The sequence below is a fragment of the Psammomys obesus genome, unplaced genomic scaffold, assembly GCF_907164565.1.
Source record: "Psammomys obesus unplaced genomic scaffold, mPsaObe1.curated_primary_1811, whole genome shotgun sequence".
NCBI lineage: Eukaryota > Metazoa > Chordata > Mammalia > Rodentia > Muridae > Psammomys > Psammomys obesus.
This window is the reverse complement of record NW_026596073.1, coordinates 16,871,152-16,896,648: the sequence shown is the minus strand read 5'-3', so window position 1 is coordinate 16,896,648 and position 25,497 is coordinate 16,871,152. Positions and strand designations below refer to the sequence as shown.

At 39.5% G+C, this 25,497-nt stretch overlaps 1 protein-coding gene and 1 pseudogene across 5 annotated transcripts in view; one reads left to right on the top strand and one right to left on the bottom strand.

Moving 5' to 3' along the window:
* The window catches only part of Tbl1xr1 (TBL1X/Y related 1), a 151,371-nt gene that overhangs the window by 37,608 nt on the left and 88,266 nt on the right, over positions 1-25,497 (bottom strand). The window lies entirely within an intron of this gene.
* Positions 565-24,200, top strand: LOC129690508 (small ubiquitin-related modifier 2-A-like; annotated as a pseudogene).

The following is a 25,497-nucleotide window of genomic DNA, read 5'->3' as shown; positions in this document are numbered from 1 at the left end:
TGTAGGAAAAGAGACATGCTAAAATATGACTTAAGTATATATAAGCATAAATCAACTCTCACAATTTAAAAAGAGGTCACAAAACTTCTCTTAAATGCCAGACAGTAAATATTTGAGGTTCTGCCAGCCATACAGTCTGTCACAGCTACTCAGTGTTACCATGTGGTGTAAAACAGTAAATGAAAAGAAATGAATGTGGCTGGGCTCCAATAAAACTTTATTTGTGGACACTGCAACTTACATTTCACAGTAATTGTTGTGTGCTAAATATTAGTCTTCTTTTCCCCTGAAGCACATTTTTAAAAATGAAAAGCAAAACAAAATTGGAAGAAAAAAAAGGATTCTCTGCTTTTGGTCCTTTTGAGAGAGGTGATGGGCTGGCAGGGTTTGACATATTGTACACTGATCAGGTTTAAAAATATAAGTTGACATCTACTTAGAATAAAGGTACATTTAACATATGGCTTGTGTTAACTGTCCTGCAACATCTTTTGTATATGCACAGCCGTTGCCTACCACACTTGGTCGACGTGGATGTGAAGGTAAAGGACAATGCTGGCAGACATGATCCAGAGGAACTGCACCACGGCCGCCGTGATTCACAGAGAGCAGTGCCGATGGCCTGCTCCTCTGGTGAGGAAAATTAGACTTACACCTACTTGTATCACTGTGTGTTGATTAGAAGTGAGAGGGCTCAGAGGTTAAGAGCACTGACTGTTCTTCCAAAGGTCCTGAGTTCAATTCCCAGCAACCACATGGTGGCTCACAACCACCTGAAATAAGATCTGGTGCCCTCTTCTGGTTTGCACGTGTACACGTGCAGGCAAAATAATGTATACATAATGAATAAATAAATCTTAAAAAAAAAAAGTGCAGGCTTAAAAAAACAAAAACAAACCAGCACCGAAAAGGCTGCCGCAGTACGGTCTGACCAACTTCCTCTGCTTGCTCAGGAGTGAACTTGCTGAGGGGTGCTAGGAATGACAACAGGCCTGAGACTTGACAAACATAGGAAGCTACAGCCACACCTCACAACTTTCCTGGTTTGTGGAGGAAAGTCAGTTATTTCTTTACAATTTGGACAATATGGAGTGCATACAAGTTAGGGATAAGCAGACAAGAGATGTAAAATGTGGGTGGCTCACAGGTGCCATCCATAGGATAGTAAGGAGGATCTAAGCTTTTAATTCAAATCTTTTGAGTATAGCTAATTAGCTTGATTTCTATGACATAACACACTTCTTCCCATTAGTTTAAAAACATAAGAACAAAGGCAGGGCATGGGGGAGGGGTTCCATTTACAGAGACTTGCTAGACAATAGGTAAAGGGCCTGGTTAAATATATGTTCATCTTCCTTCTTCAGTATTATATTCCTCACTTCAATATGAAGCTGGCTTATGAGAAAACCATTCCTATGGACAGGGCTATGTACTCACAAATATTAAAATACTAACCTCTGATGACTACCAGAAGTGCAGGACAGAGTCGATAAATGAGACCAGTAGGAAAAACTCAGCACTAGGAGGTCACATTCTACTACAAGCCTTGACCCATGTTACTAACCTGCATGAGCAGCAGAGGCCATCACAACAGCTTATCCACAATGCTATCTTACCAAATGGCATCAATCATACTCTCAAAGGCAACCAGAATATGGCATACATATAGAGACAATGCAGTCCCCACTGAGCTAGGGCTCAGAAATACACAGCATGTTCAACTAGCTCAATTCTGAGTGGGAGGTAAGCTCTGAAACCCATGAGCCATGATCATTCATCTATGGTCAAGCTGCTCACTAGGACCACATGAATGCCAATCTGACTTTGTGAAGCCAAGATACACTGTGGAAACAGCATCTCTTTAACAAGGTGGGCTTATTATACCTTTTAACTCTAAACATACCTTTAAATGGCACAGAATATTTATTATTTTAAGACTAAATAATACCCTGTTTATAAAAACCCATTTGTAAACTTTAAGCAAAGAAAACATGAAGATCTTAATGTGATTAGACTAGCTCAGGAGGAAACTCCCTGAATGAAATATATGTTCCAGGTTGTTTAACAACTAATCAAAAGTAAATTTAAGCCCCAGTTTAACAAAATCAAATCATTTTTTCCCTCAAGGTTTGGAATTTTGAACTCACAGAGATCCACCTGCCTCAGCCTGATGAGCCCTGGGATTAAAGGTGTGACCCATCATACACCGTGCCTGGTAAATCAATTAAATTCTTAAAGCATCAATAGGTGCAATACACTTACTTATTTGCGTTTATCAACACTATGGTTTCTATGCATACAATATATGGACAGCTGCTGGGAATCTATTTAATTAAAAAGAACTCCCAGGTTGGGGAAGTGTTCAATCAACGGTCAAGATCACTGGCTACAAAAGCAGGAGGAGGAATGGAATAAAGATCTCAGTACATAAAATCTGGAAATTATAGCATGAGTTTCCAACTCCAGCATTCTTTGCATAAGATGGAAAGTAGAGATAGGGGCATCTTGTGAGCTGACAGCAGGCACAACAAGGTGAGAGGTGGTGACTGATCTTCTCCATCCACACCATGATACACTTTGCACAGGTACAGGAAGTGCCACCTGGGCAGATTGCTTTTTTTAATAAAGTTAGTTGTTGTTGTTGTTTTAAGATTTATTTATTTGTTATGTATACAGTGTTCTGCCTGCATGCGGTAAGAGGGCACCAGATTTCATTATAGATGGTTGTAAGACACAATGTGGTTGCTGGGAATTGAACTCAGGATCTTTGGAAGAGCAGCCAGTGCTCCTAACCTCTGAGCCATCTTTCCAACTCCTGGGTAGATTTTTTAAAAAGAAGAAACCTGCTTCCTGAACTAAGGATAAATGCTGTTTACATTGCATTTTTTAATCCTAAAACGTAATCTATGAAATTCACACTACAGTGGGAAAAATATCCTTTTAAAATGAAACTCACTGAATCTGCAGCTACATTTGTCCCCCTAGACAGCGTTTCTCTGCATAGCCGTGACTGTCCTGGACTCACTTTGTAGACCAGGCTGGCCTCGAACTCACAGAGATCCACCTGCTTCTGCCTCCCCGAAGGCTGGGATTAAAGGTGTGCACCAACACAGCCGGCTCATGTTTATTTTTTTTTTTTCACAAGACACAGTTAATACTTCATAACGCTCTAGTCCAGACAGCCTATCATATCTTCACATGTAACAGAAACAAATGCAGGGGTCAAAAGGAGTAAAAGCAGAAAAAGCAGAAGGCCACCCTCTTTTGACACATGGTCATCTTCAGTTAAGTCCCAAGACTGCACTTGGCCACATGTTCATTTTACACAAAAGGGCACTTTCTTCTTATAGTCAACTTTTGTGTTGTTTTTTAAACAAGACAGTCACCGTTATCTTATACTAGAGAACACTAGATTGGAATCACAAGTGAGCCATTTAAACGGCCTTAGCAAAGGTGTCTAGTAGTCAATGAGCGTCTACACGTGAGGAGTCACCTGTCAATTAGCATTAACTATGCTCTCATTGAAAAGACCTGTGATAAACTACTTCCTATGCTGTCTGCAGTTTCCAAAACATACAAAAACAAGTGACTATTTACAGAAATATCTAGAATGGAGAGTGCACAGAACTCTCTAACTATGTATTGAAAACTGAGTCACCTAAAGTTCAAACACACAGACAGGGGCACTGAAGAGTGAGACATGAAGTCTAGTAGACAGAGAGCAGGTCATATGATACCTTTTCTCAATGATCTAGTGGAAATCAACTATAGGATTCAAAGCAATCAACTACTTCTCATTGAGAAAGAATATAAGTCCAGTATGGGAAACAAAACCAGAAAGCCACACTCTTCCAGAGCATGGAAAGCTCATGGGCATAAAAACCTAGAACAATCATCTAAATTAGAGCAATCTAATCTATTATTGCAGCTTCAGTCTTATGAAAAAATAAGAATAGAGAGAAAACCATGCTGGGCCCAACTGTGGGAATGAGATGTTTATGAAGGCATTTCTAGAATAAGCAGTTAAGTAAGCAAAACTGAGACTACCAAGCCTAAGTAAGCTGAGCTAGGTGTTCATATATGGTTCTGGTAGCAAACAGGTGGTCAACAGAGACTAAGTATCCAGTGCTTCAACAAAAGAAAAAAACCCTAATGAAGAAATCAGCATTGACCCTTTAGGACAATGAGTGCCTGTTTAAGCTTGGGCTGTTAGTTACTGTGCTCAGTAACTGACAACACACAGACCTTGAAAAGCGGGGAGATAGCACTTCGTCCAGGGTTTCAAATGATAGACTCTCCATGAAGAATTAATTGCATTAATATCTTAACACCAATATGATCTTTAATATCCCAGGTAACAAAGCACCAAGCTCACACAGGCCTTAGTTTCCAGAGCTGACCTGGCTACACCCTCACTAGTTTACAGTTCAAAAAACAGTTCGAATACCATAGATAGTTCTTACAAATAAACTAGGCAAAACCGTCACTTCAAAGAAAATACTAATAATTATTGGCAAAGATTAAACTTAAGCTTTTAAATGAAAACCTTATGATTTTTGGAAACAGTCATAAGTTGCTTTTTTGGGTTTTTTGTTTGTTTGTTTGTTTTGTTTTGTTTCTGTTTTTATGACAGGGTTTCACTGTGTAATAGCTCTGGCTAACGTGGACTTGATTTGTAGACCAGGCCTCAACCACAAAGATCCACCTGCCTCTGTCTCCCAAGTGCTGGGACTAAAGGTGTGTACCACACCATGCCCAGCCCAGTGCCTAATCTTTTTTTTTTTTTTTTTTTTTGCTTTTGAATTTATTTATTTCTTTTCTTTTTTGCATTTTTTTATTTTATTAATTACACTTTATTCATTTTGTATCCCCCCATAAGCCCCTCCCTCCTCCCCTCCCGATCCCACCCTCCCTCCCTTTTCTGCATGCATGCCAGCCACTCCCCAAGTCCACTGATAGGGGAAGTTCTCCTCTCCTTTCTGATCTTAGTCTATCAGTTCTTGTCAAAAGTGGCTGCATTGTCCTCTACTGTGGCCTGGTAAGGCTGCTTCCCCCTCAGAGGGAGGTGATCAAAGAGCAGGCCAATCAGATTATGTCAGAGGCAGTCCCTCTTCCCATTACTATGTAACCCACTTGGACACTGAACTGCCATGGGCTACATCTGTGCAGGGGTTCTGGGTTATCTCCACGAATAGTCCTTGGTTGGAGTATGATTTTCTGGGAAGTTCCCTGTGTTCAAATTATCTTGTTCTGTTGCTCTCCTTGTGGAGTTCCCATCCCCTCCAGCTCTTACTATTTCCCACTTAGAAAATGGTGAATTTGTTAATGGCTTGGCTATGCTAACATTGTATAACAGGATTGTGGAAAACTTTCCTAACTTAATAAATCTTTTTCAAATGGCCAGCACCACATTTACAAAATTATATAGGAATAGAGAATATCTTTAAAAAGTTGTAGAAATGGCCAGGTGTGGTAGTGTGCATCAGTAATCTAGCACTTGAAAAGGCAGGGCAGGGGAAGCTCTGTGGATATGAAGCCAGCCTTGTCTACACAACTTGTCTTCTTCTAGAGAAGCCAGGGCTACAGTGAACCCTGTGAAGGGGGAGGGAGGGAGGGAGAGAGAAAGGGAGGGTGGGACAGACGAAAAGGAGGGAGGGAGGGAGGGAAGAAGGGAAAGAGAGGAGAGAGAGAAAGAAAGAAGGAAGGAAGGAAGGAAGGAAGGAAGGAAGGAAGGAAGGAAGGAAGGAAGGAGAAAAAAGAGAGAAAAAAAGGAGAGGGAGAGAGAAAGAAATTTTGAGAAAGGCTGGCATATTTTAACATGAAAGAATTACAAAATGGGGCAGAAATCTAAGCAGTCAAGAGCACTGCTCCAGGAAATCCAACACCAAATGGGGGAAGGAACTTGAGAACATGTTCTGCCCTCTGCAGGCACATACCCACACAATTAAAAAATAAAATAAAACAAAAATACACAAAAGTTTCGCTGATATAATTTCGGATCCAGCATCACAGTGAACCCTTAAAAGAAATGTCCATTTGCTGAGATTTAGTCTGGTAATAAAGAAGACTATGAAGTTTATTCCAAAAATAAATTCTGGCTTTAATTTGGAAACTTTCCCGCTCTCTTTGCACAGCCAGGGCTCCCCATATGTTCCAACTGTAGCAACACATCTTCACACTCGAATTCACAGCAGATGTGAATACCCAGCTGTGCATCAAGCCAGAGATTAAAGGATTTGCAAAAACATAAAACAATGTCAATCTAAATACTTTTCTTGGAAAACACTTTTATTTAATAAAATACATTATTTGTGTTACTATTTTATATATGGAGTTATGTTAAAATGTGAATTATAAATTTTTACACTTTTAGTATCTAATGCAGTAACCAATACTACATGATCCACATTTAAAAAAGAAAACAAAACGTCTTTACGGTTATTAAACTCTAGTTGTAAGGGGACTGCGGATGCCTTGAAGACTGCTGGGTATAAAACCCCATTCCTTCTTAGCAATACCAGTTACCATTTCTCTGTCAAAGTCAGCTGACTGGAGAGAAGGAAAACTGTCTCATTATGCCACAAGGATTTTTCAGAGTTTAACTTGACCTAAATCTTCTAATTATGCTCATGTGGAAATATGCAGTAAGTATACCCCCTCAAAAAATGTACTTAATAACAGAATAGATACTAGCTTCAAAACTATACATAAGCACTCAAAAGATCCTGTTTTTATTAAACATATGGTATGTAACTCTAGCCATAAAAAATTAAAATAAAATTTTTTTCTGAGGCCATAACTGCAGATACTCCCATGATTTAACACTCATACTGAAAATGAATGTTTTAAATCACCATGCTTTTCACAGATATTATATACCTGTCACTGTCCCATGCCAATACATTAAAAAGAGACAGGTGAGAGAGACAGCCCAGCAGTTAAGAGCCCTTCTTGCTCTTACAGAGGGCCAGGGTTCAGTTCCAAGCATCTACATAACAACTTACAACCATCCATAACTGCAGTCCAAGGAGAATCTGACATCCTCTTCTGGACTCCCTCAGACCCCATCCATGCACACAGTGCACATTGTTACACGATACAACGATGCTGCGCCAAGTTGCGCCCCCTGAGAAATGACCCCACGAAACAGATCTGATATAAAGAGGCTTATTGAGAAGGGACAGGAGAGCCTGGAAAAGTATAGAGGCAGCAGTGAGCCACGTAGGCAGCCACATAATATGAACAGAACCATGAGGAACAGAGAAGTGGGTGGGGCACAAGAAGGACAGAAAGGGAGAAACAGAAAGCTAGGGTGGGGCGCCTTTCACAGGCGGACACACCTGTGTGTTTGATAGCGGCCGCAGATGTGGCGTGGACAACTGCTAGACCCCCGAGGGTAGACCAGGAGACTCTCCTCATCTGCTAGACCCTGAGGGTAGGCCAGGAGACTCTCCTCATGCTACCACACCTATATACCGTAAAACAAAATAAAATAAAACTGAAACTAGTTGTGGTGGCACGTGCTTTAAATCCCAGAAATCAGGTGGCAGAATTTTATGAGTTCAAAACCAGCTTGGTCTACATGGTGAGTTCCAGACCAGCCAGGGCTGTCTCAAACTAATTTGAGACACTGTCATTCATAGACAGACAGACAGACAGACAGACAGTCAGACAGGGAGGTAGGTAAATGAATAATGAATGAATAATGAATGAATCAATGAATTAATAGATGATAGATGGCTGATAAATGATAGCTAGACTAGATACAGAGAGACAGATTTTAAAATTTGAAAATAAGAACAGGGAAAAAAGAGGGAGAAATAGAACAAATCACAATGACATGTTCATGAAAATACCACTGAAAACTATTACTCTATGTGTTAAGAAAATTAATCAAAGAAGAGCATATACATTTACAAGGAGAAGAAAGAGAGGAAAGGAAGGAGAAAAGAAGGAAGGAGGGAAGCAGCCAATGTCAGTAAAGAGAATAAATAGACCTTGTAGCCGCATTCTAGACTGCCTCCCATTCAACAACAGCTCCTTCTCTAACAGGTGGGCTGGACGGAGAAGCACAGCTTCTCTGCTGCTGGGGTCCAGTTACCAAGACTCATCAGCAATCCTTTTTCTCTGCAGCTGCAACTCGCTCTCTCCCACAGGCTTCACTTTCCAAAGAGATCATGTTCAAGGCTACAAAGAACTGTAGCTTTCTTTGCAATAAATGGCAACAAAGGAAACAGCTTGGACACTGCAGAATCACATTTACCATATACTATACCTGGTAGTGGTACAGAAATAAAAATAAAGTTACTGGCTGAAAAACAAACCTAAAATTCTTTTCAGCCAGTTTACCAGTTTCAGGTGCAATTTAGCAGGTACAATCTCTATACTGGCCATTGTATACCCTAAAAAAGTCAGCAAAAAGTCAAGAAAACAGAGGCACAAGTGTCTAACAAGGTCAAAAGCAGCGTCTATACATACACACTGCTAATGGTTAAGTGACTACATCAAAAACCGTGGATAAATTAGAAAATAGTCAAACAGAAGATGACAGGGCTCTCCTTTTTCAAAACCATTATCACATTATCACCATAGGCCACTGGGAAGCCTCAGCAGAAACAGGACTGTAAGCTGAGCTCTCCCACCTCTATCCAACCTATGAACCCAGCAACCTTCCAGGCTTGAGATTGGTCCAGTAAATAAACTCTCTACTTAACACCTGCCTCCTCCTCAACTTCTCAGAAGCCTAGCAGGATTCTAAGAACAGAGCACACAAACAATTTACCCCAATAAAAACATTCTTACTTATATCTCTGCAAAACATGACGACTTAAGAGAAACAGCCTTTTAAGCAGAAATTACTCAAGTCCACATCCTCTGGCAGCAGTTTCTAAGTGGCTGACAGAACTCACCTCACAGTTCTAGTGACACAATTCAAGCACAATGGTAGGCCTCTTGCAACTCATCCAGCCCCTTTTCTCATCAGTGTTTGCTTCTCTGTGTAATCTGCACACGGCCAGCATTTACTCTCCTCTACGTGTCTGTCTGTCTGTCTAAAATCTGATGGTTGTATCAGAACACTACACTGAAGTGAGCTCACTTTGATGACTCAGTTTGAGTTGAAAACAACTCAAAAGATTCTGTTTCCAACAAGATGTCATTCATAGTGCTGAAGGAATGGGGTGGGGGGCGACATTTTTTAATTTTCAATTTCTCTACTAAACAACGAGCTTAGTATAATGGGTTTTGGTTCAGATTTCCAACTTGGAAAGAACTACCCCCAGTGCCCTACAGGTTGGAAAGCATATGGTTGTGAGGCTATGATCCCCATCTGAGCAGACTGATGTTTCCTTCAGCCCAGTGGCTGAAGGACATTCCACTGTTGCCCACTCACACCTACCACTAATTTGAATTTTTAAGGCTAAAACAAACAAGAAATCAGGTTAAATTTATTATAAAGAAATACTTTCAATAAAATAAAAAAATGAAGATATCTTTTCATCTTTCATGGTATATGAAAAGATATCTTTTCATCTTTCATCTTTTCATCACTTCATGGTATAGCACTGTACTCTGTAAGTTACTTCTGTCTGCAGAACATACAGCAGTAAACTAGACACCTCAAGATGCAGGAAGAACCTGTCAGATTACTCTGAACATCACATTTACTAGCTTCCTCCTTTCACATTTTTCTTCTCTCTTCCCACCAAGAGTGTCCAAGGTTCTACAAATACTAGTGATCTAAAGGGGGACAGAAGAATAATGGGGAAGGAGGCTTAATTGACAAGAGAAATGGGAGGATAGGGCAGAGAAGGGGATAGCACAGACGGTACAAAGGGTACTAAGGATATTAAAAAAGACCATATAGAAACCCACTCATCACCTACTCAAGAACTCATACTCAGTACAAAACACCGAGACTGGATTCCAACATGAATTATGGAAAGACAGAGTGTTCCGACCATAGTAGAAGGATTGGGGTAACAACACCTCACCAGTCAGTGTCAGAACCAACAAAAGGAATATAACCAGAAGGGTTATACCATGTTGGCATCCTGTAAAGACAACACTTCAAGGAAGTGAAGGAAATCAAGTCTCTAATGACTACTTTTTAGAAATGTCAGAAGTGGTATAACATGTTAAACAATACTGAAGGCACACTGTTATTCAACTGCATCTTTCTCTTCTGGATAAGATCAAGTAAAGATTATTTAGCTCTGGGAATATCCCAATACAAATGAATCAGTTTCTTTTATTGGTAAGTGGAAGGATTTGGAAAGTCTTAGCAGCCTTGCAGATGGCCACTAGAGCATGTACAAGGTCTGGCTTTGATCTTTAATACCGAACAAAAAGCAAAAATTGATAAAAATTTAGCCACAAAAGCAAGTAGCAGCCTTCATCTGAATTCTGGTTAAAAATAGCCATTTAGTTGGCCAGAAACCCTCCTGATTCAACCGTAAGTATTAGAAAATGTTATTCTCCAAATGCTATTTCCCTTTAATACCTGCCCAAATATCATACCTAATGATATGGGCTACTTTCCTCCCTATTCCAAAGTATTACTATACTACTCTTCAAAGAAATAGCTCTAAAAACTAGAAAATTGATGTTTTCTTCCTTTACCATTAAGCACAGTCATTTTGACTTCACTGTGCCATTTCACTTGCAAAGCAGAGTGCAGCCTACACACCTTACAGGTAGGAATGCTTAAGAATGCACTCATTTTAAGTATTAACATTGTTTTTTGGTTCATCTTCCAATACATATCTTTTTCAGACACAATTAATTAGGAGCATTTTAAAAGGCAGTCTGTGCTTATCCAACATGGCCCCCAGAAAGCTCATCTGGCTCCGGGTTCAGCTGGAAAGTGGGACACACCTGGTCCTCATTAAAAAACAAAACAACAACAACAAAAAACCCTGCAATGAATGGCTCAATATCCCACAGGCACCCATTTTTAAAGTTCTCATGATCTAGCACAGTGGTTCTCAACTGTCCTAATACTAAGACCCTTTTAATAGAGTTTTTGATGTTGTGGTGACCCCAAGTTTAAAATTGCTTCATTGCTACTTCATAATTGTAATTTTCCTACTGTTAGGAATCCTAATGTAAATATTTTTGGAGAGAGGTTTGCCAAAGGGGTTGCGACCTACAGGCTGAGAACTGCTGCTCCAGAGTAAGCTAATGCAAAGCAGCATTTGTAGCATATAATTTGCTGTCATCAAAATAAAGCACTGTCTGTGCCTGTTCTTTCCTTAGACCTTTCTCCAGGAAAACTTCAGTGACATGTTCCTCAATGTCTGCTTCTCTCACTTTATCTCAATCTCAACTGCTAATCTGGATACTGACAGGTTAAGTTTAACAAAGGCTAGGGAATGTAGATAGGCAATGAATGACAAAACTTTAACGTAGTTATAAATATGTATTATAAAGCCCTCTGGGGGCCCATGTGATATGGGACCCCATTAAAAAAAAAAAAAAAAAAAAAAAAACCAAAATAAAACTACTGCAGTATTCACTGTTAAGCATGAATGCCACAGTATACACTAAAATGTGGAGAAGGGAGGTATAACGGCCATTGCACTGACACAAAAACAGAATGGGTTAGGACGTGCCACTTGGATCCCAGCACCTGGGAAGTGGATTTCAGTATCATTAACCACACAGCGACCCTGAGTTTAGAGTGAGGTGCATGAGATCTTGCCTTAATACAATAGCAAACAAACAACAACGGGTACTCTAATCCCAGACCGGGGCAGGAAGATTATGAGTTAGCAGCCAACCACTTAAGAAAATTATAAACATTTAAAATCTCAATCCATAGTATGTAAGAAAGTCCATAACATATTATTCTTATGGTGATACTTAAGAAGCTGCAAAGGAAACATGTCTGGGAATGTGAGTACGGCAGTTCACAGATCATCAATGAGGCAGTTAGACTAAGTATCTGCTACTCAATACAGAGCAAACATGTAGAGGGCTCTGGCTTTCTCCTTCTTGACACCCCTCCTCCAGTGTACCTTGTCCTCTCAGACCTAGGCATTTGGAGTTCACACACTGTTCTTCTGCTCTCTCAACTTCAGGCTTGCACTAGTTCCAGGCTCTCATGCCTTACACTTACAGGGCTCCACCTACACACACATCAGCTGCCTGATTCTGAGGCTCTGGAATGTTCTCTCCTTTTCTGCCACTTGCAGATGGCGTGTCAGACCTCTCAACCTCCATAACTGAATGAGCCAGTTCCTGCATGTAGGCCCACCACAAACACAGATGCTAGTAAGTGCATTCAGTGATAAAGGCCCTAGAAGCCCTCCCCATTGCTCACAAGCAGTACTGCTTTCGGTGCAAAGAACCCAGGCAAGCATATGTGAGCTCACTCAACAACTTGAGTCCTTCAGAGTCCTCAAAGACCACATTACACTGTAACGTCTATCAGTCAGAAGCAAGAGTTACCCAAACTGGTAAGGTTTTACCACGGAGGAACATAAGCCAACTTGAGGACAAGTGAGCATCAATACAGAAAAACAAAAAATGGAGCTTGCAACATAAACAGTCTCCTCCCTGTGCCCACAAGCTGTTTTCCTGCCAAGCATGCTGTCTTTTGGCTGATAATTCTTGGCTTTTCAGTATTTCACTCACACAAACTGCTCTCTTATCTCTTCTCAAATCTTGGCCAAACTCTTGAACTTACTTGCTTTTAATTCAATTTATGAAGTTAAGTTCATGACTCTGTCAGTATTTCCTGTCATAGCTTTGGTGCCTAGTCAGACAAGCAACTGCCTTACTGAAAGTTTTCTTTTAAAAAATAATAATCAAATTTAAGATGCCATAGTGTCCAAAATAAAACTTGTTTTTTGAGACAGGGTTTCTCTGTGTAGCTGGACTCGCTTTGTAAACCAGGCTGGCCTCAAACTCACAAGAGATCCACCTGCCTTTGCCTCCTTGAGTGCTGGGATTACAGGCGTGGACCAGCCTGCCTGGCAATAAAACTTTTGAGGTAACTAAAACTAAAGATTCATGGGTAGTGTGAGGTGGGGCAGAGCAGGGGCTCTGAGCCCACCTATGCTAGGTAGACAGATATTGCAATGCTGACCATTACACCTTCAGCTAGTGCCCAAAACTTTTGTAAAGAGGTTACTTTGCCTAAATAGTTTATTTAAATTGCAAAACAAGTGGAGAATCGTGAGAGGCAGCTAATGAGTGAAAAAAAAGACATTTTGTGTGTTCATTTAATTTTTAAAATTTAATTTGTTTAGAAGTTCACATGTGTAATGTTATTTCAATCAAGTAAAACATCAAGCTGTGGTAGGAATAGTGCCTCACACTTTTTTTTATAATAAAGTTGTTTTTTATTTTTTAATTTATTTTTATCAATTACACTTTATTCTCTTTGTATCCCCCCATAAGCCCCTCCCTCCTCCCCTCCCTCCCCTTCTTCACCCATGCCCCTCCCCAAGTCCACTGATGGGGGAAGTCCTCCTCTCCTTCCTTCTGATCTTAGTCTATCAGATCACATCAGGAGTGGCTGCATTGTCATCTTCTGTGGCCTGGTAAGGCTGCTCCCCTCTCAGGAGGAGGTGATCAAAGAACAGGCCGATCAGATTATGTCAGAGGCAGTCCCTTTTCCCATAACTACGTAACCCACTTGGACACTAAACTGCCATGGGCTACATCTGTGCAGGGGTTCTAGGTTATCTCCATGCCTGGTACTTGGTTGGAGTATGAGTCTCTGGGAAGACCCCTGTGTTCAAATTTTCTGGTTCTGTTGCTCTCATTGTGGGGTTCCTGTCGTCTCCAGATATTACTATTTCCCACTTCTTACATAAGATTCCATGTATTCTGCCCAACAGTTGACCATAAGTCTCAGCATCTGCTTTGATAGTCTGCAGGGCCTAGCCTTTCAGAGGCCCTCTATGGCAGGTTCCTAGGTTGTTTCCTGTTTTCTTCTTCTTCTGATGTCCATCTTCTTTGACTTTCGAGATGGGGAATGAGTGTTTTAGTCAGGGTCCTCTCTCTTGATTAGTTTCTTTAGATGTACAGATTTTAGTAGGTTTATCCTATGTTATATGTCTATATGAGTGAGTATATACCATGTGTGTCTTTCTGCTTCTGGGACAGCTCACTCAGGATGATCCTTTCCAGGTCCCACCATTTACCTGCAAATTTCATGATTTCCTTATTTTTCATTGCTGAGTAATACTCCATTGTGTAGATGTACCACAATTTCTGCATCCATTCTTCAGTTGAGGGGCAACATCCATTCATGTTTAAAGTATTGGAGAGATCAGGGATACAAGGCACATTATCTAAACATAGTAAAGGCAATAAAAAGCAAGCCTATAGCCAATATCAAACTGAACGGAGAGAAACTTAAAGCAATTCCACTGAAATCACGGACAAGACAAGGCTGCCCACTCTCTCCATATCTCTTCAACATAGTTCTAGAAGTCCTTGCTAGAGCAATAAGACAGTTGAAGGAGATCAAGGAGATACAAATTGGAAAGGAAGAAGTCAAATTATCACTATTTGCAGATGATATGATAGTATACATGAGTGACCCCAAAAACTCTACCAGGGAACTCCTACAGCTGATAAACACCTTCAGCAAAGTGGCCGGATATAAAATTAACTCAAAAAAAATCAGTAGCACTCCTGTATACAAAAGACAAAAGGGCGAGAAAGAAATTAGGGAAACAACACCATTCACAATAGCCACAAATGACATAAAGTACCTTGGTGTAACCCTAACCAAGCAAGTCAAAAAGACCTGTATGAAAAAAATTTCAAATCTCTGAAGAAGAAAGAATTAGAAGAAAATATCAGAAGATGGAAAGATCTCCCATGCTCATGGCTTGGCAGGATTAACATAGTAAAAATGGCCATCTTACCAAAAGCAATATACAGATCCAATACAATTCCCATCAAATTACCAACACAATTCTTTACAGACCTGGCAAGAAAAATTCTCAAGTTCATATGAAATAACAAGAAACCCAGAATTGCTAAAACAATCCTCTATAATAAAAGATCTTCTGGAGGTATCTCCATCCCTGATCTCGAGCTGTACTATAGAGCAACAGTAATAAAAACTGCATGGTACTGGCATAGAAACAGAATGGTGGATCAGTGGCTCACACTTTTAATCCCAGCATTTGGGAGAAATTAATTGGAATTAGTATATAACGCCTCTCCTTTCCCATTTCCCTACTTGAGTTACCCACATTCAACCTGAGTCCAAAAGAACTAAGAGGAAAATTACAGAAATAAACAATTGATGAGTTTTAAATAACCTTCACCACTGTAGACAATAACCTCCATTTACCACACTCTGTCTCTGTGTGGGATCTTTTCTGTTTATATACCTCATCCTAGGTATATGTACAAAGCAAAAAAAAAAAAAAAAAAAAAATTGCATGTCAATGTGGAAAGGGAACCTTGTGAGTCTTGGGATGAGGGACCAGGAAAATTGTCATCCCAAAGAGATCCTCTGAGTGGACGGCTACGGAGAATGATTCAAAGAGGGAGGTCTGCCAGTGGCAAAAAATCCAACTAGAGGTACTAGGCACCTTGATACGTGCTGGTATAAGTACTTATTACAAAGCCATGTCCTGAAAGCCACACCTAACATTCAATACCAGTCAGACCTGTACCTCCAGCATGACATACCTTAGGGCTAGTACTAAGTACTAGGACTAGCAAACAACTCAGTTATTTCAGAAAAACAAGAAAGATGTTAAATTAAGTAACTGGTTTTATTTTAATATGTGATAGACAAATATACGTCTGACATTTTGTTGTTAATGATGCCATTTCCCTATGCACAGTATTTTTTCTGGCTAAATTTCAAAAAATGGAATCTGGCTTTACTTTTTGACAAGGCAAAATGAAAAAAAAAAAAAAAAAAACTTCCCTCCCTTATTACTAACTTCCTCTTTTGGGTGATGTGCACACCTTTGTCTTTCTTCTTCTCTACTCAAGGAAATAACACTTTGGTTTGCAAGAGAGCAGCAAGGCCCTGAGCTTGCTCCAGCAGGAGTGGTTTTCCACCTTCTGTTTGTTTCCTCAATGTAACTGACCGATCACATCCAGCTCACGGTCTAGGACCTGACACATTTAACTATGCTTTAAACTGAAGATGGGCCATCTGTCCTTACCGCTCACACTGACGTCAGGTTCTTACCTGATAAACTCAAAACGCCACAGATATGAGAACTAACAAGTTTATACAGCAGGGGTCTATCACAATTCACCCAGGACATCTCCTAACAAGCATGGACACAATCAAGCATTCAAAAAAAGAAAACTTGTTAGCAAGGGACTGTTTCCAGCCCAGGTGGGAGCAGAAGACAGAGAGAGGGCTGTAGAGTTGAGCATGGTCATGGTGTACCGACCAGGTCCTCAGGAGAATGAAAGCATTGTGACTAAACCAGTTATTTCAAACAATTAATAGATGCTGATCAAATCTGTTAAAAGAATATTTTTAAAGCTCATTTTAATGCAAATTACCTAAAGCGATTTTAAAATAAACTGGCATACAAACAATTCATTTCTTAGTCATCAGAATACTTTACCCTGGCAATACATGACACCTAAAGGAATATTCAGAATCATTCCCTGTTTAAAAAAAAAAAAAAAAAAAAGCAAGATAAAACTACCATGGTGGAAACTAAAGACTGACCCTGGGATAGGAATCTCTAGAACAAAACTTTCACTTATACTAACTACATTTTTAATCATAATCATAGCAAGCTGATTAAATGCCATCATGTTTAGTGTTAATTATTAGGGCTTCAGTCCGTTAGGAGCGGCCTCAGCACTTTCTCTGCCTTCTCTCTCCCATTACCACCCCATAGCCTTAAACATTAAGATACTATCTATTTTTAGGTTTGTGCCTGTGCATGTGTGTAAGAGTGCAGGCAACCTCAGGTGTCAGTGCACTCTTTACACCCTCTTTGAGACAAGGGTTCTTTGCCGTTGGCTGTTGCACATGTCAGGCTAAGAAGTCTATGAGCCAGGGAATTGCCTGCATGGGTTTCAGAGATCCAAACTCAGGCTCTCAACTGAGTCATCTGCCCAGCCCGAGACATTTAATGATAATGAACAAACAATGTTATGAATAATGTTGACTATAAAAAATGTAAGACAGCCCTTCTACAACTAAAAATGACCTTTATTTAGGTTAAACCTGCCTTGGAAGAAGTCACCTATACAGAGACCAGCAGATAAATAAGATTTTTTGGCATTTAAATAACTAGCTAATATGTGAACCCATTTGATTGCTCCTGGGTAAATTTCCTACTTTAGGGAGATAGCAGGGAATAAACCCAGGGCCTCATCCATGCTAGGCAAGTGCTCTGTTACTAAACTACAATCCCTACCCCATGCCTCCCATTAAGAGTAAGCACACATATTTCACTCTACTTCCAAAGTCTAAAGACCAAAACACTTGGCTTAGATATAGACAGTTTATCAGAACAAAACAAACAGCTGAAGGCCAGCACAATGTAGTGCTGCTCTAACAGTTACAACAGTTGGGAAAACGGACTTTATATTATTCATTGCACTGTATTTGGAGAGAAGGCCAAAAGGTCAAGAGTAGCACAAACCTGAGCACTCCCGGCTAGAGTTCTTAATTAGGCATGGTACTCATCAAACTCTGTAGAAGTTCAGGGCCAGCCTTAGTTACATGGCAAATGTGAGGCTAGTCTGGGCCACATAACAACTCCCTTACTTTGTTTCTCTTTTAAGGCTCTTAAAACATATAATTTCATAATCCTTTTACCTTAAAAGAACTGCTTAACCTCTGTATAACTGGAAATACATGTTTTAGAACTAAGAAAGGAAAAAGTTAATAAAAACAGAACTGATGGAATTACTAGTTAAGCAAATCTCACCAATTGCAAACTGTATTTATAGTAATATTTGATTTTCATTCCCATTTACACACACTTCAATAAGATATATGTATATATATATATTTATACATATATACATATATATATAATTTTAACATGATAACTTTCCTAAGAAAGAATAAAATTGGACATCCCGGTACTGCACTGTTTCAGTAGCACTGTGTCTGTCAGTTACAGCTCTGTAAAGGAACCTCTTCACATGTGATCCCAACTACTGGATCTTCCACCAATCTCAGTGAAACCTAAGCATGTAGGGGTCCATCCATTCCAAGAATGTGTTTCCTGGAGCAAACAGCATCCTCTATCTGCCAAGGAGTCTACAATTCCCTAATAAGCCTGAAAGAGCAGATGGTAATACATTACATATACTTTATTTCTTTCTTATACAGCAATTTAGTTTATAAATAAAATACAATAAAAAATTAAAAAATGTCAGTGTCAAGACAGCAACAGCCACGCTGCTGGCCAGCATGTGCAGACAGTCTGGATACAAGGACTTTTCACTCTCCAGGCAGATAAGACAGGCCAAGATTTCACACAACACAGAAGTTACATAAGGTGCATTTCTGTAATTTTCCACTTAATATTCTCAGATTGTAATTGACCAGTTTCATTAAATTCTTGAAAATAAAAAACAGGTAAAGGGGAATAACTAAACAAACTACTTAGCCTAGTGTTTTATCTTCTTGCTTTTATTGCTTATTAACAGTTCTATATTTTTCTTTGTATCCCAAGTCGTTCAGAGCTAAGAGCAGACAGAACTCTTGCCAATGAATCATTTGAGCTATTACTAAATTTATCCCAGTTGTGATAACTGCATAAAACTTTCACTAACAAAGAAATCTGAATTAGACACCTCCCACTACTAGCCTTTAGTTTTTATAGCATTTTATGAAAATTTTCAGACATATACAAAAATAAATGCTCACAAAGCTATCAATTGGACTTCAACATTTCCTTATATTTATTACCAAAAACATGATAGCCATGTGCAAGCCCACACGCATGCTTCAAGCTGAATCCTAGCTCCTAAACTGACAGTCTGGTCTTTCTGTTCTCAGGTCTCCACTGCAGGAAGGAACACAGCTGTGTGTTCTCCAATCTCTTCACCACCACAGGCTGAAGGCAGCCACACCTATCACCAGAGCTCAGAGCACAGTCAGTTTCTTCAATCCCATGTGGGTTCTACCTGCACTCCTCCTTCCTTCTCTATTACTCCATCGCAGTTTGTAAACTCAGCATCTCTTGACTCCTGTGTTAGTAGGAACCCACTCCTGGGAAAATGTCCGCCTGTCCTGGCTCCTGCGTGCTTGGGTTTGTCCTAAGGTGCTCACAGTGGCTGCTTCCTCATGGGTTGTCCAGACCCCGCAGATGCTCTTGTGCGAGGTATACTGTGTAGGAGGCACTACTCACTTTTCCTAATTAACACCTTCTACTATATGTAAAACACACATAGTGACACCACAGTGACACACCTTTGTATTTTCTAAACTCAGTATTTTGATTAGGGTACTTTCAATTTTAAAAGCCAAGATACATGGCCTGCTGGCACACACGTGCCACCCCAATACCTAGAAGGCAGAGAGAAAGGGGGATTACTATAAACCTGAGCCCAGCCTGGCTGAGTTCAAACCTATTCCTTACTCAGGAGAGAAAACAAAAGAAAAGAACAAAAGAAAACAAAACCAGGCCAAACTGAATCTTGAAATGCAGCCACCAGAAGCTAGAAAGTGTGAGGAAATGCTGATTCAAGGAAATGCTGACGCAGCTCCTTTTCACAAACTCACCCAGTAATGTGTACACGAACACTAAAGTGTCACTTAGGACAGGGCCTTTCTGATCCTGAAGAGCACCTCAGAGTACCATAGCCTGCATAGCCAGCAGGCTCCAAAGACTGGTGGACACTACTCACTGCCAACAGCAAGGACTGAGTTTAGATCTCAAGCCTACGCAGCTTTACTACCTATTACAATTTCTGAAATTAAAACCAAAATTTAAATTAACCCTCTACAGGGATGATGGGACTCCAAACTACTCAACATACAAACAAAGGAGCAAGGGACCACAGTGTTAGATGCAATGTCGGAGAAAACACCGTGAAGGTTTACCAGAGAGGCTCTAGGCAGGAAGATGTCAGCCTCAAGGGCATCAACCACAAAGAGCCAAGCGGAAATTCCAAGACTGAATGAGAAGCATCATTAGGCAAAATAATGTGCAGAAAAAGAGCAGAGAATAATAGATTTTCCTAAGAAATTACAACAAAGTAAAATAAAAAAAAGTTTTAAAGAACATTTTAAAAATAAGAAAATTAGGTTACATTTTAAAAGGAAGGAAACAGTTGCAAAAGAAACCTTTTCTGAAATAACTCTCAATAACAGGAGGCTGTACCTGAAGTCTCCTAACCTGCACCTGTCACCCTACACCCCTCCCCACACCCTGAAGCCCCAGACAATGGCCCTGCACACACTATGTGGCTCACCCCCAACAGTGTTCTGGGAGGAAGCACTTCAAGGCGCATCTCCTCCCTGAAGACCTAGAAGCAGCTAATAGTTGCTAGGACAGACAGCTGGAGAGGAAGAGACATTTTACTTGTAGCCACCAATAAAGTCATCCATGCTTCTGCAAATAACCCCGACCCACGCTTCCATAAAAACCCTAATTCAGTATATTTGGTCACTCCCTCACTCAAAAAAGTAAAAAACAAACAAACAAAAAAACAGAGAGAAGACATGAAGGTACAAAGGACGCTAGTTATGTAGAAAAAAGAAATCAGAGGGGTCTGAGAGAAAGTAATGTGGAAGATCAAAACACATTATAAAAATGAAAGTGTCATACTAACATCCAGTATGCATTTTAATATAATTAAAATTGAAAATTTAAGAACAATTGAATCAATGATAAAAACCACCTATGCTCTGCAACACACTCTGAACCGTAAGGGCATGCCAGCATTATAGCATGCTCTTTGGTGCTGTTTACTTTTACCAATTAGAAAGAAGTTGCTAGACTCTGTTAATGTAGCTCGGCCTGACAAGAACAGTGAACACCACCACTCCTCCCACCCACCCCAAAAGTAAGCCAAATGAAACCACTTGAATAACTCAGTGTTTTCCTGAAGCTACATGAAAATTTTAGTAGAGTAGAAGTTGGCTATATCCCAGCCCACACCTCCAGTGAAAATCCCCTGTTCTAGCAGAGGAAGCCTGGTCTACCAGGAGAGTTCCTTGCCTATAGACAAGGAACACTCCTCCAGCAGACCCAACAGCCCCTCCACTGCTCATCACCATATCCTTGCCCACACCTCCAACTGAAGGCCTCTGCTAAATCAGTAGTCACAAAGGCATCCAGAATCCCAGGTAAGCTGCCTGCCAGTGGACCACCCCAACTTCCATGCCTGTCCAAACCACTCTCAACCAACCCTCCCTTCCTTTTCACCATATCCCTGTCCCCAACTCCTAAAGAGGACCCCGGTGACACCAGGGGCCACACTGGCAGCCAAAACTCTAGCCTCCAAAAAGGAGCAAATCCCCTGCTTGACCAGAGACCATCTCTGTTTTCTCAAGTCCAGCCCCCAACTCGAGTGACTCGAGGCCCTCTACTCAAACAGACACTCCAGCCAGAAGACCAGAGAGGAAACAGAAACCAAGGAACAAAGCACCCATCCAACAAAGACAAACTCAGAAATAAGCACCTAGACCTATAATCACCCCAAACCCAGATGTCCAGTCAGCAGTATAAGAACATCGTCAACAACATCCAGGGCAGCATATCTTCACAAAGCTCAGCCATCCCACTACAATGAGCCCTGAAAATCCCAACACGAATGACCCGAACACTGACTTTATAAAGATGATAGAGAGCCTTAAAGAGGAAATAAATAAATCCCTTAAAGAAGTCAAGAAAAAGACTAAAAAATTAGATGAAATCAATAAATTCCTTAAAGAAAGTCAAGAAAAACAAACAAAACAAACAAACAACAGAATGAAACAAATGAAACTGTTCAAGATTTGAAAATGAAAATAGAAGCAATAAAGAAAACACAAACGGAGGGAATTCTGGAGAGGGAAAACATAGGTATGTGAACAGCAACTACAGACACAAATATCATCAACAGAATAGAAGAGATAGAAGAGAGAATCTCAGGGGTTAAAGATATGATAAAAGAAACAGATACATCGGTCAAAGAAAAAGTTAAAGCTAAAACATCCCTGACACAAATTATCCAGGAAATCTAGGACACTATACAAAGACCAAACCTAAGGATAAAAGGAATAGAGGGAGAAAAAAAAAAAAAATTCCAGGTCTAAGGTCCAGGAAATTATTTAACAAAATCATAGAAGAAAATTTTCTTAACCTATAGAAGGACATACCTATGAAGGTACACAAAGCTTACAGATCACCAAATAGATTGGACCAGAAAAGAAAGCCCCTTCATCACATAATAAAACACTAAACATAGAGAACAAAGAAAATTAAAAGATGCAAGGGTAAAGGGCTAACATATAGAGACAAACCTATTAGAATTATACCTAACTTCTCAGCTGAGACCCTAAAAGTCAGAAGGACCTGGACAGATGCCCTACAGACTCTAGGAGATGACAGATGCCAGCCCAGACTACTATACCCTGCAAAGCTTTCAATCAGAGTGGAGAAGACAATATATTCCTTGATAGTCAAATTTAAGTATATAACCACATATCCAGCCCTACAGAAAGTACTTGAGGAAAAACTTCAATCCAAGGAGATTAACTACACCCACAAAAAATGCAGGCAATTTCACACCAGCAAAACACAAAGAGAGAGAGACAGACACATATACACACACATTCTACCACCACCATCAAAATAACAGGAATTAACAATCAGTGTTCATTGATATCTCTCTGTATCAACAGACTCAATGTCCAACAAAAAGACACATATTAACAGATCAATGAGAACACAGGATCCATCCTTCTGTTACATTAAAGAAATATACGTCAACATCAAGATAAACATTACCGCAGAGTAAAGGGTTAGAAAAATATTTTCTAAGCAAATGGACCTAAGAAACAAGCTGGTATAGTTATCTTAATATCTAATAAAACAGACTTCAAACCAAAGTTAGTCAAAAGAAACTGAGGACACTTCTTAAAAAAAAAAAAAAAATCAAGATGATTTTTTAAATTTTTTTTCTAATTTTTCAATTCTTAACACCATGCCCCACAAACGAGGATACCAACGTTTGTAAAGAAAATACTATTAAAGCTTAAATCATTTATGTATCCTCATACATTGATAGTTGGAGACTTCAGTACCCTACTCTCAACAATGGACAGGTCTTCCACACAAAAACAAAAATACTAGAGTTTCCAAATGTTATGAACCAAATGGACCTAACAGAGAGCAACAAAACATTTTCCCCAGATACAAAAAATACGCATTCTTAGCACCACACGGAGCTTTCTCCAAAATCTACCGCATACTTGGTCACAAAGCAAGTCTCAACAGATACAAGGAATTAAAATAATTCCCTGCATCCTATCAGACCACCACAGATTAAAGCTGGATTTCAACAACAACAGAAACTGCAGAAGGCCTACAAACTCATGGAAACTGAACAAGTCTCTACTGAATGATTACTGGATCAAGGCAGAAATAAAGAAATTAAAGACTTCCTAGAATTCACAAATGAATGCACAACATAGTCAAACTTATGAGACACAATGAAAGTGGTGCTAAGAGGAAAACTCAGCACTAAATACCTGCATAAAGAAATTGGAGGGAGGGAGGGTGGGATCGGGAGGAGAGGAGGGAGGGGCTTATGGGGGAATACAAAGTGAATAAAGTGTAATTAATAAAAAATAAAAAAAATGAAAAAAATAAAACAAAACTGAGTTCAAAAAAAAAAAAAAAAACCAAAACTGAGTTAAAAAAAAAAAAGAAAGAAATTGGAGAGTAGTGTGGACTTCTGCCTCTTTTGCGGCATCTGAAGAGATTCCAGCACTCGCCAAAGCTGATGGGAAACCCAAGGAAGGAGTCAAGACTGAGAACAAGGATCATATTAATTTGAAGGTGGTAGGGCAGGATGGTTCTGTGGTACAGTTTAAGGTTAAGAGGTCTATACCAAAACTAATGAAAGCCTATTGTGAGTTTGTCAATGAGACAGGTCAGATCAAGTTTGATGGGCAACCAATCAATAAAACAGACACACCTGCACAGTTGGAACTGGAGGACTAAGATACAATTGATGTAGTACAGCATCAGACAGGTTTCTACGGAAAAGGGAACCTGCTACTTACTCCATAATTTGGTATAGACCTAGAATACATTATCAATTAGAAAGCTGCAATTTGGTTCCACCACATCCTGACTACTACTGTATGGATTTCTCTTTCATTCTTCCATTTCCCTATCCCCATTTCCTTATTGTATATAAAGTAACTGGTGTATGTGCACAAACATATTGCTCTTCTTTTCTTTTTCTTTTTAAAACTAAATGGCCAATGTTCTGTTTTGGTTAACATCAGATGGAGATGGTCTAGGGGAAAGTACTGGTTCTGTGAAATCTCCCCTCTTCTCCATTAGCGGCATGCTCATTCAGTTACTATCTTTATATTCCAGTAAGCTATCTTTCTCTCCTTGTTTTAACAAAAGAGCCCAACCTCATAAAGTCCTTGCCTACCTTGTTCATTGGAGAGTTTTAATGTTTTCATTTATCATTGTGAGATCACAGACAATTTTATAACTTTCTTGTACATAGCTGTTACATATAGGGCAACCTGTCTTGAAGTAGGGGTAAATTACTCTTGAACAAAATGATCCTAGATAGCTTTCCCTTTAAGTCAAGCATATTGTTGTTTAAATAAACTTCTTGTTTTAAAAATAAAAATTAAAAAATGGGAGAGATGTCATACTAGCAACCTAACCACACACCTGAAAGCTTTAGAACAACAACAAAAAGCACACCCAAGAGTAGATGTCAAGAAATAACCAAACTAAGGGTTGCAACCCATAAAACAGAAACAAAAAGAATACTAATAATCAATGAAACAAAGAGTTGCTTCTTTGATAAATATCAACAAACCCTTATCCAAACTAATTAAAAACAGAAAGAGACTATTCAAATTAACAAAATCAGAAGAGAAAAGCAACACCTAGGAAATTAAAAAAAAAATTTTTTTCATTAGGTTATACTTTGAAAACATGTACTCTACAAAGCAGGAAAATCTAAAAGTAGATAATTTTCTCAATAGATACCACGTGCCAAAGTTAAATCAAGCTCAGACAAGCACTTTAAATAGTCTTATAACTAACCCCTAAGGATATAAGCAGTCATTAAGAATCTTCCAAACAAAATAAAACTCAGGGCTAGACGCTTTTAGCACAGAATTGTACCAGACTTTTAAAGTAGAGTTAAGGCAAATATGCTTCAAATTATTCCTCAAAATTTAAACAGAAAGAATATCGCCAAATTCATTCTATGAGGCTACAGTTACCCTCGTACCCAAACCAAACAAAAAAAGCAACAAAGAGAGAGAATTAAAAGCCAATTTCCCTCAGGAACATAGATGCAAAAATAAAATAAATAAAATATTCATAAACC